We start from the raw sequence: 13,275 nt of genomic DNA on the forward strand, positions 1-13,275 counted from the left end.
CCATTCCCTTCATAATAAAATGAATAAAACCTGTTTGAAAGGGCAGACAGCATTCAGATTACTTTTCTTAATAGTTTCTTCATATATTTGTACGCTAAGACATTTCAATTAAGCTCCAATCCCTTAATCAAAGCTTTAAGAAAATGTGTGTTGCTTGTTAACTGACAATTTGCAGGCATTATCATATACATGCTTTATGTAAATCAGGATTTATTTGGGAGGAAATCTGCTTGGAAATACCAGGACCTGCTTGGCATTTTTCTTTTGTTTCTCTACGTGTGTATGAGAGGTCCCTTATCAGTGTCATGGTTTTATGTAGTATTGAATGAAGCCTACTGAGCTGTGGAAACACGGTTGGTCAAAATTACGGCCCCACCTGCTTTGCATGTGTATATGCATTTTAATATCTATTTTTCAAAGGGCTACATCTATTTTATTTTGCATGGATTATTCTATCAATATTATCTCTTGGATCATTACTTCTCATCCCTTACTTCTTTCATGGAAACCTCTCAGTGACTTTGAAGAGCACCTTCAGACCCTTGTCCTCATAGCTCCGTCTTCCGACAGGACAAACGGACATAAAGTCACCTGTGTCAGAGCTCTGAACTCTTGCCCTCAGTATGTCTAGCTCTGTTAGATAACAAACCGTTAAGGGAAGGGGCTGTGTCTCCCTCCATGCTGTCTGAGCTCTGGCTTACTGAGAGCAGCTCGTCCCAATAATCGTGCAGTGAGTGGGGCTCGAACCGCTCCGCGTAGAGACTCCATGTTGATAGTGAAAGTCTACAGAGTGGAGTCTGCCCTAGAGTGAGGCCCTTGTTTTACCTTACTTCTAGAGCAGAAACTGACTGTGACCCTGCTCCTTTGTTAAATTTCTCTGGTCTTTATTTGTATCCAACCCTGCAGACACTCCCCTCAGTAGATACCTGAAGTCAAGGTTAAAGAAAGTGTATGAATTCTGCATAACACCAATCCCAACTGGTGGTCTGTCTTGATATTTGAGATGGTAGAGCAAGCATATATGTGAATATGAAAAACCTGGGCTTAAGGTTTCCTGAGGAGGCTTAAGAAGTAGCTTGGCTTCTGGTTATAGGATGAATAAGTCCTCAGGCTATCTATGACAGCATGGTGCCCACAGCTACCAGTACTGCACTGTATGCTGGGAAGTTGCTAAGACAGTAGATCTTACAAAAAAAAAAAGAAAAGAAATATATATATATATATACACACACACACTCACACATATATACATATATGTGTGTATCTATATATCTGTGTTAAATGGCAAGATAAACAAAACAAAACAAATTTTAAAAAACCTCCACAAACAGGAAGCATAATCTAAATGTGTGACAATGGGAGTTGATTGTATCAATTATGTTACTGACATAGTGCCTAGAACATTCTGTAGCCATTATAAATGATCGTACAAAAATATTAATGACCTGGGAGAATACCCACCACATACTGCTAAGGAAAGGAGGTTTAAAAAGGCAACTAAGGTATGATTCACTGAGTTAAAAAAAAAAAATCAAAGTAAGCAAAACTAAACAAAAATGCTTGACGTATCTTTCTATCTAAATATTAACACAATTGTCCCTGGGAGATGAGTGTAAAATTTTTATTTTATTCTCATTTTATTCTTAGTGATCTTTTTTCCCCCCAAATTTCCTTCAATCCATGCATGATTTGAATCAGAAGTATTTGTAAATTTGGGACGTCTGGGAGACTCATCGGGTTAAGCGGCTGCCTTTGGCTCAGGTCATGATCCCAGGGTTCTTGGATCAAGCTCCAGTGAGGCTCCTTGCTCAGCAGGGAGCCTGCTTCTCCCTCTGCCTGCCACTCCCCCTGCTTGTGCTCTCTCAGTCTCCAGCAAATAAATAAATAAATAAAATCTTAAAAAATTAGTATAGTCCTAAAATATGCCAGATTCAGTTTATTGCTGAAGCCACTTCCCATTTGCCCTTCTGTCCTGGTGATAAGAATTCATAACAGGAATCTTTTGATCACAATGAAGTCAGGATTCCCCTTTACCAAGGAGAGGCATAACGATAATAAGCCAACCATAGCAGTTCCCTTTATCTCTGCCACTGACTGCTTTTTCCAGCCTCCCTTGCAGCACGGATGCCCATAGGTCAAACTTCTGGCCCATAGTATACATGTCTCTATGGAAATTCTGGAAAGAGTTCCTTATTGATTAAAAAATAATAAGCCCCCAAAGAAAAATTTTTTGTGTGTTCCTCCTGCTACATTTCTTGAAAGGGAATGTGATGCCTAGAGCTACAGCAGGTCTTGTGAGCATGCGCTATAAACATGAGGGTGGAAAGGAAACACGCCAAGACCAGGAGACTAGAGGCTTTCTTCCCTGGCGGTAGCCAAACCCTCTTCTATCTCATTGTAAGTACACTCTGATTGCATTTAGGGTTCACGGGGATAAACCAGGGTGGTCTCCCCATCTCAAGAGCCTCAACTTCGTCACTCCTGCAATGTCCCTTTTGCCGTGCAAGGTAACTCATTCACAGGTTCTGGGGACTGGCATGCGACGTAGACATCTTGCGGGAGACACCCTACAGCCTCTCGCAGTAGCCTCAGACAAGTCAGTGAGAATAATACTGGTACGAGTCATTTTGTGTTCCACACTTTACCCTAAGACATCAACAATGAAGAATGAAAGAGAACATTTAGGTGACAACGCATTTACTCACTTAATATTTGTATCCTTATGTGATCCATACCGTAGGTATTATTCTCATGTGACAGATGAAGGTAACAAAGCACGGAGAAGTTAAAAATCTTGCCTCAGATCATAATGCTTGTATGTGCAGAGCAGGTTTCTCACCCTAAACAGAAACCCCCACTTTTCCTCTGTGCCACCTGCCACGTCGACATTTTGCAACTGCAGTTTCATGGGTTTCTGGGAGGGTGTGGTGGAACTAGATGCCAGCCGTTATTTCAAGTTCAAAAGCATGGGGATCTTTCCAACCCAAGTATATAAGCATTTTGCCCAAGAAGAACAATTTCAAAGGCATGTCCGTTATATCGGCATCATCATTAAGACGGACACCTCAAAAGTCATGATTCCTTGGGAAGAGTGTTGTGGTGGGAAACAGCTGCACGTTCGAAGTGCGGACTTCAAGACGTGAGGAATGACCTTCCTACACTGTCCAGAATGAAGGAACTGTTCGGATGTTAAAACCAAGAGGCCCGGTTAAATGACAGACTTGTGATAATGAGCCGCTGTAAAAAGGCGGCCCTGTGTCTTTCAGAGGCTGTTTGCACACATGCATTTTAAAATCCTAGCATCCCGAAGCAGCCCTCAAATAGAGGAAGTCTGGAGAAGAGAAAATAATCACATGAAGCTTTTTTCCCCAAGTCATCAATTCTGACAAAATAAAGTAACAAGGCTTTTTGTGTTCCGGCAAGCCTATCAGACATGGGTACAGATAAAGCACATTGGCTGAGTCAGTTTAATAAAAGCACTTAATTTCTTCCCCAGAAACAACGGGCAATTTCTGAAGCATAAGTGATTTCTGAAAAGAGGCGAAATAGATGTAGAAATGATTTAGTTTCTTTGTTATAAGCAATTTGAAAATATAATGGGGAAGAGCAGAAACTAAACATAATATAGAACACATTTTAGAAATCTCATTTAATGAGAAGCCACTCACTAAGGACCTAAGAAAAAGGTTAACAGACTTTGAAATTAAGGAAAGTCATAGATTAGTGGCTCTAGACTCCATATACTGTTTTGGTGCCATTGGAAGAGAAAGCCACATCGAATAGCTCGAATCTTTGTGTTTTTACCGCACATACAGGACCAAAGGAAAACTAAAAATAGTTAAAAAAAAAAAAAACCTCCATAAAGAGAAGCTAAAGTGCCAATGTTTCTTTCCTGCTGCTTTCAATTTCTTGCCTTAAAATTGTATGTAGCGGGAGTGGACTCTCGCCCCTTGAAAGACAGCTATGATAATTACTTTCATTTGCTTTTATGCTATAGGCGAATGGTTTGGAGAATGAAGTCGCGGTGAGGTGTGGAGGGTTTTCTAGCGGATGGCAGCTGAGGCCCGAAGCACCGAGGTGTGCGGGACCTGGGTTGGGGGGCGCGGTCATTAGGGGCCACACAAATGGCTGACTTTCAGGATGCAACCACACCTCACACGTTATTAGGCTGCCATCTTCCACAGAGGACTGAAGCAGCCTGATTGTTCAAGACATTGATTCGGCACGATGAAACCATTCCAGTTAAGTCTCGTGGCCAGAGCTTGTGGGTGAAGTCCTCTCAGGGACAGGCCTACCTACTTGTGGGGGGCACTTCCTGACCTTGGAGGCCAGGAGGAGGTTGGAGGCATTTGAGCAGCGCTAAAGAAGGATGTGTATCTTTCCTTTTCTGTGGAGGCAGATGGAGAAACCCTTCCCACCTTTTTTGCTTTTCTGGAATGGGCAACTTCAGGGATTTCACAAAGAACTCCCCACGCCCATTGTTGGCCTTTCAGGTCACAGGCAAGTCAGAGCGAATGACTTCATTTATTTACAAAACAAGGCTAGGTGTTCCCTGATTTAAGAGACCTGAACTTTCTCCTCTAGTGTTCACCATATCGCTGTTAACAAACAAAGCTCTTAAAAAGGTAAAATTTCTAATTTTGTGATAGCTGAATGGATTCTGGAAGAACAAGAGAGAAGTGTGTAAAATGTCAAGTGAAGAAGGGTTTCCTTTCAGCTCACAGCTCCAATGTCTTGCCTACAGGTCAGTGTATGAGTAATAATTGAATTTCATGATTTTTTAAAAAGATTTTTTTATTTATTTACTTAGAGAGAGAGAGAATCACAAGAAGGCAGAGAGGTGGGCAGAGAGAGGGGGGAAGCAGGCTCCCTGCGGAGCAGAGAGCCCGATGCGGTGCTTGATCCTAGGACCCTGAGATCATGACCTGACCTGAAGGCAGAGACTTTAACCCACTGAGCCACTCAGGTGCCCCGGGTTCATATATTTAAAAAAAGATTTTATATATTTATTTATTTGCTTACTTAGAGTCTGAGCTGGGGAGGGGAGAGAATCTCAAGGAGATTCACCCTATGTAAGTGCAGAGTCTGGACACGGGGCTGCATCTCAGGACCCTGAGATCAGGACCTGAGTCGAAACCGAGAGCTGGACACTCAGCCCACTGAGCCACCCAGGGGCCCCTGGGGTTCATGACTTTTATTATTGTACTTGACTCTATACAAGCCAATGACTTGCTAAAAGGTTCTATCTCGCACATTAGAAAACAGCGATAATTGTAGTTAAGTTTTCTGCCCATGACTGCATAGCAAGTCCTCCAACAAAAGTGGTTTGGCCCCAAAACTCATGCTCTCATCTCCTCCACTGTGAAGTTAGCAACAAGAAGAAGTAGAAGCTAAGTAACATAAAGTAAAATGCTTGTCTCTCTCACCTCAACATTTAGAAATGGCAACAAGCAGAATTTTTCTTTGAAAACATATTTGAATGTGCAAACACTATATCATTACTACAGCTAATTTTTCATAAAGACTTAATTTTTTTAGAGCACTTTTAGCTCCACAGCAAAACTAGGGGGAAGATTCCCCCTATATCCTCTGCCCTTCCACAGCCACAGCCTACCCCACAGTCAACATCACCCACCGCGGTTAGAGTTATTACCACAGGTGAACCTACAATGACACATCATTATCACCCAGAGTCTGTGGTTTGCTCTATGGTTCACTCGATGTGGACCTTCTATGGGTCTGAACAAATGTATAAAGATATACCCAGCATTATAGTATCATACAGAATATTTTCAATGCCCTCAATATCCTCCTTGCTCTTCCTATTCATTCTTCCTCCTCCCAATCCCTGGAAACCACTGATCCTTTTACTCGAGTTTTGTCTTTCACAGAATGTCATAGAGTAGGAACCATAAGGATGTAATCTTTTCAGACTGGCTTCTTTCACTTAGTTATACGCATTTGAAGTTCTCCCGTCTATTTCATGGCTTTGTAGTTCATTTCTCTTTAGCACTGAGTAACATTCCATTGTCTGGATGCACCACCATTGACTTATCCATGCATTCACTCACTGGGAGCATCCTGGTTGCTTCAAGTTTCATCCATTATAAATAAACCTGCTACAAAAATCTGTGTGCAGATTTTTGTGTGGACATAAGTTTTCACTTCTCTTGGGTAAATACCAAGGGGCACAATTGCTGGACCCTATGGTAGGAGTATGCTTAGTTTTGAAAGAAACTGCCAAGCTGTTTTCCAAAGTGGCTGTACCATTTTGTACTCCTACCAGCAATGAATGGAAGTTCTTGTCATTTCATGTTCACACCAGCATTGGCTGTTGTTGAAATTCTGAAGTTTGGCACCCTAACAGGCGAGTGGGAGCATCTCATTGTTTTTAATTTGCATTTTTCTGATGACATCAGATGGGGCATCTTTTCACAGGCTTATTTGCCACATGTATACCTTCTTTAGTGAAGGTCTGTGAAAATCTTTGGATCATTTCTTTATCTAGCTTTTTTTCTTATTGTTGAGTTTTAAGAGTTCTTTTTGAATTTATTTTTTAAAAAGATTTTATTTATTTATTTGACAGAGAGGCAGAGATTACAAGTAGGCACAGAGGCAGGCAGAGGAAGAGGGGGAAGCAGGCTCTCCATTAAGCAAGGAATTTGATGTGGGGCTCAATCCCAGGACCCTGAGATCATGACCTGAGCTGAAGGCAGAGGCTTAAACCACTGAGCACCCAGGTGCTCCTCTTTTTTAATTTAGATAACAATACTTTATTAGATGTATCTTTTGTAAATGTTTTCTCTTCACTGTCTCTCACTGAGCAGAAATTTCTAATTTTAACACGTCTGTGCCATTTATAAATGCTTGTCAGTTTATCTGGGTATAAAATATTTGGCTTATAATTTATTACTTTCAGTATCTCAACAACACTCATTTTTTTTTCTAGAATAGTATATTGCTGTCTAAAAGTCAAACAATCAATTTTTACATTTAATGATTTTTTTAAAAAAAATATTTATTTATTTATTTGTTTGACAGAGATCATAAGTAGGCAGAGAGGCAGGCAGAGAGAGAGGAGGAAGCAGGATCCCCGCTGAGCAGAGAGCCCAATGCGGGGCTCTATCCAAGGACCCTGAGATCATGACCTGAGCCGAAGGCAGAGGCTTTAACCCACTGAACCACCCAGGCGCCCCATTTAATGATTTTTTTACATGCAAGTCATATGCTTTTTTTTTTTCTGCCTACATGTCTAAAAGATTTTTTCTTTTTCTTTAAAGTTTAGTAATTTTAATAGAATATGGCACTGTGGATTGATGCCTCTTTATTATTTCAAATTTAATTTCAAAAAAATAAAAGAACAATTATTATTCCTATTTCAAAATACTTATTTCAGGTTTTGGAGTTTGTCTAGACACAAAATAACACACAGTGTCTGACCGCATTTGTGGAATTCCAAGAACAAGTTAAACATTTAGATTTTGTGATAACAGAGATCAGGAAGTGATTGCTTGGGGGTGGTGGAATTTGACCGGAAAGATACACAAGGGAGCTTTATGAGGTGATGGCGATGTTCTGTATTTTGTTTTAGGTAGTGGCTATATAAGTGTAATTTCAAACCTCAAAGATCTACACTTACTATCTAGGCATTTTATTGTACGTAGATTATAACTCAATAAAAAATAAATTGTATGGGAAAACAAAAATAATAAGTCAATCAAGTTGGTTGATTATGGGAATCTATATAAAACTTCAGAGTATAAACTGTGATGAAAATCTAAATCAAGAATCATCATATTTAAAAAGGGAAATTTCATGGGGGCCACAGCTGTCTTATTCTGGTTCACTACTGCCTGTGGGAATAAATATTTGATGCAGGAGTGAACAAAAATAAGAAAGGAATACGAGACAGTGATGGGCCTTGTGAGGCCGTAAAAAGATATTGCATCCTAACTATTAGAGAATACGCTCTAGGTAATACTATTTGTAGTAATAGAAAACAGTGTCTTAGAAGAAAAGAAATGTTACAGTAGTTCAAAAAGGAAGAGATGACACCCAGCTGGGGGCTGGTGATCCAGTTGTCTTAGCAGAGTAGTAGATAACCAACCCACTTACAGAGACTTGCACTAACAGTGAACTCGGGGGCACTGTTGGGAGTGTGAATTGGTGAAGCCACATTGGTATTGCAATTCCTCAAAAAATAAACAATAAAACTATCACATGATCAGCAATTCCACATGACTATTTATCTGAAGGAAACAAAAACCCTAACTCAAAAAAAAAATATTTGCATCCCTCTGGTTATCATGGCATTATTTACAATAGCCAAGACACGGAAGCAACCTACGCATCCACTGATCAATGAATAAAGAAAATGTGGTATGTAGCTACACAGGGAAACATTTGCAGCCATCAAAAGAAGGAAAGATTGCCATTTGATGCCACATTGATGGACCTTGAAGGCGTTATGCTAAGTGAAATAAGTGAGACGGAGAAAGGCAACTACCATATGATTTCACTTCTATGTGGATCTAATTTTAAAAACTGAACTCATGGATTCAGAGACTCTTCCAGTTGGTGGTTGGAGATTGGGTGAAATGCTTGAAAGAGGTCCAAACATACCAAACTCCAGCTATAAAATAAGTAAGTCATGGGACGTAATGCACAGTGTGGTGACGACAGTTACTAATACTGTACTGTGTATTTGAAAGTTGCTGGGAGAGTAGATCTTAAAAGCTCTCATCCCAAGAAACACAAATTTATAACTATATGTGGTGATGGATGTTAACTAGAGTTATTGTGGTGATCATTACACAATATATACAAATACCAAATCATTATATTGTACACCTGAAACTAATATAATGTATGTCAATTATATCTCAATAAATAAACGGGTACATAAATAAACAAAAGTTAGCTCATTAAAATCTTTTGAAAATCAATATATTAAAAAATTTGATGGGACGCCTGTGTGGCTTAGTGGGTTAAAGCCTCTGCCTTCGGCTCAGGTCATGATCCCAGGGTCCTGGGATGGAGCCCCCATCAGGCTCTCTGTTCAGCGGGAGACTGCTTCATTCTCCTCTCTCTCTCTGCCTGCCTCTCCTCCTGCTTGTGATCTCTCTCTGTGTCAAATAAATAAAAAAATAAAAATCTTAAAAAAAATTTTTGAGCAATTTTTTTCCCTTGCACTAACAAACTGGGGAATTCCTGTCTCTTTTGTTTGTTTACATTCTGCCTTAATGTATAAAGGTATTTTTTAAAAAGAGTAATAGCATTTCAAGATGTTAATATCCTGAAGATACATTCTGACAACTTTCTAGGTTTCCCCAATGAAAATGAAAAAGCTTTAGGAGTCACCTCAGTAAGTGAGACATGGCTTATATTACATGTGGTAAACAGTTCTCGGGTACATGGAACAAAAAGATAAAACAAGCGAGTGATGATGCACACTTTCCGGCTTATTGGTCTATTTTTCTCACACTCAGTATGGGTTCAGTGGGTAACGTTATCTGACCACAGTGATGGAGGGTTGCATTCTTACAGAAAGGATATAACTCTTTTCTCACAGAATCTTAGAAGAATTATAGCAGGATAATGCTAGCAGGTAATTATTATTTAAATTGTATTTCTTCCTCCTTTCAATGGGTTAGGGTTAGGGACCTGTCCCTTGGGGTAGATTTTGTACAGCTGTGAATCTTTTCTGATAAACACGGACAATTATGTCTACTGGGATATAAATTAAGAATTGGAAATACAAGATTAATCTCTATGAGATTACTGAATCAACAGGTGCAATTTCCGGAAAGAGTAATCACCATAGCCCCGTTGAGTCAGGTCATGAGGTAAGAGCCATTTCCAAGAATTTTACTAAAAAAACATCCACATGGACTCAAGATGCTTTTCATCTGAACTGTTCTCTGCTCGGGACATCATCCTCCGGAGGGGTCGTGCACCATCAAATGGCTTCAATGGTCCAGGCTGCCGAGAAACAAGGCAATGAGAGGTACACGCCATTGTGACCCAGAGTCTTGCCACTGGCTCGATGGTCCAGGGTTCTGACTGTGCTTTTCTTCTCTGGAAGAGCATTTAGACCTTAATCCAACGGGTGCACTTTCTAAATTCATGCATGATAGGGACTTTCAACAAGTTGCCAGGGACTCGAATCTTTCTAGAGACTTTATTTCGGGAGCAAGATTGGTCTCTTTTGAAATCGATCTGTGTCCCATGTTGTCGCACTGGACTTTTAAAGCCACGTGTGTTAGCATTTGTCAGAGTCTCAGACAGACAGCGGCCACCAGCGACGGTGTCGCTTTCTGTTCTGAGAAGGCTGGCATTGACGTGAAAGCCAACACGGGGATTGCCGGCTTTCCTGCCAGATCCAAGGGTCAGACTCACCAATGTTCCAAGAGATTAATTAGCACCGAGGGGAAGGGCAAGGAGGGCACTCGGGGAAGGTCCTCACACACACTTCCACAGCAGAGGCTCTGCCCTATGTGCAGTGGCAGAGTTTGGACCAGGGGATGGTGACGTGGGTCGCAGCACTCCTGGAAAGGAAGTCAAGCTCCTCCGTGTGTTTCCAGGACCTTTCTCGGGATCCTTCCACACGACCCGTCCTCCTGTTCTAGGCTCCCTTCGAAGCGAGAGCCGCGGTTGGCACCCCTCTCTGCCTGACGTGGTCAGGGGCCTCCGGCCACAGCCGGCTTTCCCCGCACTGTCCACGGCCCAGGTAATTGCTCTGACATTTCATTTCTCTTCTCTGAAAGGAACACTCAGGCAGAAAGCTCACTCTTCTAGAAAGCGCCCCAGGCCCTCGGTTGCTGGGTGATTGCAGTTCACAGCTCGCTGGCTAAGCTCTTCCCCTGGCCGAGGCCGGCTTGCCAGTGTGATTCCTCGGAGGAAAAATAAGCCTGAGCAGACACACAGAGTGGTTTCTCTCTTCTTCCCCACTTGTTAGGAGGTGGTTAAAAGAAGATAAAGCTTCTCATTAAAGGCCTTTGCTTGGAGGGCAGCAAGACAGTCTACTAATCCCGCCTGCCAACGGGTAAGATTCCCAGATGTGCCGTCGAGAAGGGAATCGGTCTGTGGAATGAACGGACTTCTGATGCGGGAGGCCTGGCTCTTGGCCTCGCCCACCGCGGGCGCCCTGCGAGCATCCGGTCGGCCAAGACGCACCGTCGGGAAGTGGCCCCTGTTCTTGCCTTAAGTGATGCTGCTCCAAGCTTTTTGTCTTTATCTCTGCTTTCTCTGACAACTGGGTCACGCTATCTTTCAGTGTGCCACTATTAAATTTTGCAAGATGTTTGTGACACTATTTCATAAGTCAACATAAATTCTTAGCACTCCAGAAACATCCTGATAGCCTCCTGCACGTGGTTTAGGAGCCTGAAGGATTTCTGGAACCCTGTAAAACGTGATCGGCACGAGGCAGATGGAAGGCCTGGGCGTTCTGAGGCTTCGCTGACCTTGGCTGTCTTCTGGTATGTATTTTACAAGACAGATTCCAGTCCAGAGAGGGGAAGCAACAAGTTGCTTGCTCAAGGTTACAAAAGCAGTTAATGACAGAACTGGAATGAAAACTCAGGTTTCTTGACACCCGGAATAAGGCGCCTTGATGTTGTGTCTATCGATCTGATGAGTGTAGTGAGAGAGTAAAAGTTTAATCCCTTATTTGGCTTATCTGTTCTGAAATTCAGAGTAAACATTCCGCCCTGTGATGTATGACGTCACAACTTCTCCTGCAGAAAATCCAAAGCCTGAGAAGCACTTCATTTAGAGAAACGGTAACATTGGATTTTAGAACTGAAAAATCACAATGATGAAAACCACCACACTTTGCCAGATTTGAAAATAGACCTCCGTTTTCTGCATAATGACACTAACGTGTGCCTGTACTAGGGACAGAGTGCTTACCCAGAATACCTCTGAAAATATTCATTTTTGCAGAAACTGAGCTAATATTATTATTTCCGGAAGGATTATTTACCCAAATGATCAAGGACAACAAAACCTGCATGAGCAGGTAACATGCTGTGATTATAAGGCTTCCAGAACTGGGTGTTCTTATTCTCCGTGGGGCGAGAGGGGTGTCTCTTGCAAACCAGGACCTGGTTCACAAAAGCAATGCAAGACTGCATCGCGGCACATATTGCTAAATATAGACAAGCAAGATCCAAATATCACCCATATTGTTTTTCTCTTAAAGATTTTATTTATTGGGGCACCTGGGTGGCTCAGTGGTTTAAGCCTCTGCCTTCGGCTCAGGTCATGATCTCAAGGTCTTGGGATCAAGCCCCACATGGGCTCTCCTCTCAGTGGGGAGCCTGCTTCCCCCTCTCTCTAACTGCTGCTCTGCCTACTTGTGATCTCTGTCTGTCAAATAAATCCAATCTTAAAAAAAAAAGATTTGATTATTTATTTAAGAGAGAGAAAAAGAGAGCGCAAGCAGCGGAGGAAGGAACAGAGGGAGATGGGAAGCAGACAACCCACTGAGCAGGGAGCCCCACGTGGGGCTCAATCCCAGAACCCTGCGATCATGACCTGAACCGAAGGCAGACGCTTAATCAACTGAGCCACCCAGGTGCCCCACCTCCATATTGGTTTTTTAAAGGAATTTAAAGCATTCTTAAATAGAGTGCACTTTAATTAGGTAACACAATCAATAATACGCACTTTATAGATTTTATAATGTGGTTCTCAAAAACACAGTAAATTCTTAAATTGCAGAGGTGCCTGGTGTTTCTTCAAGGGAATTAAGCTGCACCTCTCCTTTGAGAGCGTCCGTCATCACAGAGAACAGAACACTCGGGGTGTGGCCTGGACTCTGCTCCTTAATCCACCCTCGTAACAAAAGCAAAGCCCCGGTGCTCTTTCCACCATAAGCACATGAAGTCAAGGGAGACGAGGAGAGTCTTTGCCTCTTAAACGTGGGGAGCCCCTCCTCGGACTCACGTCACAGCCTCTCCGGATGGGCTCCCGGTTGTGTAGGGACCGTCGCGGCTGACTACGTAGTGGATTTAAGTGAAGAAGAAAAGTGATCTAACAATTTATTCTGCACTTGAGGCTCAAACAGCCTCAGCAGACATCTTTGGGATTAGCCATAGACAGATGTGGAAAAAACTAGTTTTAATGCATTTAATCTGGTTAAACGTGAGCAGTAAGTGGATACAAATTTTGTTAACAGAGATATTGGCCAAGTGGGTTATTATGAAGTTTTCTTGAAATGTGACTTTTGGCGACTCTGAGGAGGTGTGTTTTGTTACTGTCCATTACCAG

At 42.0% G+C, this 13,275-nt stretch overlaps 1 protein-coding gene across 1 annotated transcript in view; it reads right to left on the reverse strand.

The window, feature by feature from the left end:
- The window catches only part of DOK6 (docking protein 6), a 381,693-nt gene that overhangs the window by 34,168 nt on the left and 334,250 nt on the right, over nt 1-13,275 (reverse strand). The window lies entirely within an intron of this gene.

The sequence above is a fragment of the Mustela nivalis genome, assembly GCF_964662115.1.
Source record: "Mustela nivalis genome assembly, chromosome: 14".
Lineage (NCBI taxonomy): Eukaryota > Metazoa > Chordata > Mammalia > Carnivora > Mustelidae > Mustela > Mustela nivalis.